The sequence below is a fragment of the Schistocerca piceifrons genome, chromosome X (genome assembly GCF_021461385.2).
Source record: "Schistocerca piceifrons isolate TAMUIC-IGC-003096 chromosome X, iqSchPice1.1, whole genome shotgun sequence".
In the NCBI taxonomy this organism is placed as follows: Eukaryota; Metazoa; Arthropoda; class Insecta; order Orthoptera; family Acrididae; genus Schistocerca; species Schistocerca piceifrons.
This window is the reverse complement of record NC_060149.1, coordinates 315692482-315695979: the sequence shown is the minus strand read 5'-3', so window position 1 is coordinate 315695979 and position 3498 is coordinate 315692482.

The window sequence follows — 3498 nt, the reverse complement described above, 5'->3', positions numbered from 1 at the left end:
ATTGAGACGTGGCTGCACGATCCGTTACAGCCATGCGGGTAAGATGCCTGTCATCTCGACTGCTAGTGATACGAGGCCGTTGAGATCCAGCACCGATTCCATATTCTGCTAACAGTCATTGGATCTCCACCAACCCGAGCAGCAATGTCGCGATACGATAAACCGCAATCGCGATAGGCTACAATCCGACCTTTATCAAAGTCGGAAACGTGATGGTAGCATTTCTCCTCCTTACACGAGGCATCATAACAACGTTTCACCAGGCAACGCTGGTCAACTGCTGTTTGTGTATAAGAAATCGGTTGGAAACTTTCCTCATGTCAGCACGTTGTAGGTGTCACCACCGGCGCCAACCTTGTGTGAATGCTCTGAAAAGCTAATCATTTGCATATCGCAGCATTTCCTCCTGTCGGTTAAATTTCGCGTTTGTAGCACCTCATCTTTGTGGTGTAGCAATTTTAATGGCCAGTAGTGTGTTAGGCGATGTATCATTGAGTGAAAGGCACTGGGTGTTGGGAATTGGCCGAAGGTACCATATCTATAGTGGTAGGTTTCCCATAAATATTGAAACTATGGGTATTGTTACTGATGTCGATGGTTGGATCTAAATAATTTATGAAGTTACCCCCAAAAGTCCATTTTGAATTTTATACTGTTGTGTTTAGAAACTATTTGCTTGGGGAATTTTTGAAGTTGTCTCGTAGCAGATGTCCATAAGCACACCACATCACAAAGTACCTGAAAAGTAGGTTTAATCTTCCCTGAAAATTTCAGTAAGGACTGGTCTGAGAGGGATCCCTTAGCTAGACAATCCAACTGTTTGTATATCCTGCCACTGAAACGGAAATAATTTTGTCTGAGACAAGTTTCAGAGCTAACCTTATGTCATCTGTAACGACTTGGTTAACTCCTGACAAAAGTTGGTGTCTATCTCCTTCATAATTCATTAATTACCCTATTAAGCGTCTGCCGCCAGTTCCTTTTGTCAGTACCTTTCCTTCCCCAGGTGAGTAGTGAGAAAACTAAAATTTTACTAACTATATACATTCGCTCTTTGAAGGTGCATTTTTTTAATCTCTGTGGAATACATGCATAAAGCACGTTACACGCATAAAACGAACGTGACCATGAGAAGCAACGCTGAATAATTTACAGGGTTTCCCACGTCTTTTGACCGTCCGAAATATCTTTTCATCCAGAAAAAAAATTAAAATTTTGTCGAGAAAATGTTGTTTAGCTAACAGGAAGACATCTTTTTTAACAAGCATCTTATGTTGTTTATGCGGTAATACAGTACTTCTTCTTAAGAACTGCTGCAACACATATCTTAGGGTACAATCTGTGTAAACGTGACATTATTGAAAACTTAACACAAAACTGACTTTGTCCGTCCCCGACTAGCACACACCACTGGTGCTCAGCATAACATAACACAAGGAGAATGTACACCCGTCATTCACTCACTGTCTTCAGTTGACAGTTTGTGTTGGTATAATTTATATCAACAACGAGAGGTTGTATATTCTACGCTTCTATGGACAGTATCAGTTAAGCACTGCAGTACTTTCAAGCGGGAGGTTCTGCACAGTAAGGCAGTCCTTGATTGAAAAATGCATCCTAAGTGCTTTCTTTTATTGTGGTTGAGGCTAGACGTGATGTTACTCAGGTGGAGGAGGTCTATGAGTAATTTCTATTCGTTTACTGTAGACTTTAGCAAGTGGACTAGTTACGTTGCCCCAGGAGAGTAAATGTCAGTTTTGTGTTTCGTTTACAATAGCGTCATATTTAAATGACTGGTATACCGTGATACGTTTTTAAATAAATATTGACAAGAGAAAGTGGAGTACCGAATAAAAAGGACAGAGAGCTGTTTAAGGAAATAAGATATAATAAATGTATTCAAGCTGGATAATGTCACCTTGGTAGCTAAATTACATTTTATTGATACGTTTTTCATGTTTCATCTCGACAAATATTATTTGGGGTAGTCAGGATAAAGGGGAAATCCCGTGTAGCAATTAATATGCGCATGTTGGCTCTCCCTGAAGTTTGAATTAATATAAAGTTCTCGGCTTTCCAACCAAACAAAATCTTCAAAGAAACAGGTCATCTTCTGGCAAGGTATAGAGATATTCTTTTTGATTTTTGTACCACACATGTATTCCTTTGAGAGGAAAAAGCAGGCTAGATGAGTAAGGGCAGACTCCTTCTGGCTAATGTTTGGCGTTACACTTAATGTTTTCAGCATAGTTAGTCACGTAGTTTCTTTGACATTTCAAAAATACTGCGATATATATGAGTGATAACAATATACTCTTAATTACTGGTTATAGTGAATTAAATACTGAGTAAGAGTAGAAAAATTCTAGTTTTTAAAGCACCCAAAAAATGTAGAGTCGTTAATGTAGGGTGTACAAAATACTAGGTGTAAACAAGTGTACAGTAGAAAAATTAACGAAAACAAATACAGAAATCAACATATGCACAGCAAAAATAAATACACAGTAAACTAGTTAATACAATGATGAATCAAATACGCGATATACAGCTTGCAATAAACAGTGAGAGGCGTGAGCAGCTGAGGGGAAGTAAATTAGCTCACATTCTTTCTTCGTAGTGTGAGGGGTACAGAAATCAACATGATAAGGTTAGATTGTAATTCGAACAAGCAGACACCAAACGCTTACAGTATGATATTACTGAAGCGCACTCAGCCGAATCTTGCAGGGTAAGATGATAAACGAGAAAAAAAGCTAAATCACTGCCTAAATGGCTAATATTAGTTGTGTTAAGAATCGGCAATCCTATACAGTTGTAAATTAGAACAGTACAATGGTAGAGCGGATGACCGTGAAAATGGTTCTGTAAAGAATGGCTGATACTGGAAAGAGCATAAGTGAAAGGTCAACTACAAAAGAGATATTTAAGTTTTTGTTATTTGATGGTCGACAGCATAATTTGAGAATGGGCAAAATAATTCAAAAAATCAAATGTTCAAATGTGTGTGAAATCTTATGGGACTTAACTGCTAAGGTTATCAGTCCCAAAGCTTACACACTACTTAACCGAAATTATCCTAAGGACAAATACACACACACCCATGCCCGAGGGAGGACTCGAAGCTCCGCTGGGTCCAGCCGCATAGTCCACGTCTGCAGCGCCTCAGACCGCTCGGCTAATCCCGCACGGCAGGCAAAATAATTACGTGAAGTGGTGGGAAATGATGGTGTTTATTTGATGCCATACGCACACTATGTGATCAAAAGTATCCGTACACCTGGCTGAAAATGACATACAAGGTCGTGGCGCCCTCCATCGATAATGCTGGAATTCAATATGGTGTTGGCCCACCCTTAGCTTTGATGACAGCTTCCACTCTCGCAGGCATACATTCAGTCAGGTGCTGGAAGGTTTCTTGGGGAATGACACGAAGTCGGCGTTCCAAAACATCCCAAAGGTGTTCCGTAGGATTCAGGTCAAGACTATGTACAGGCCAGT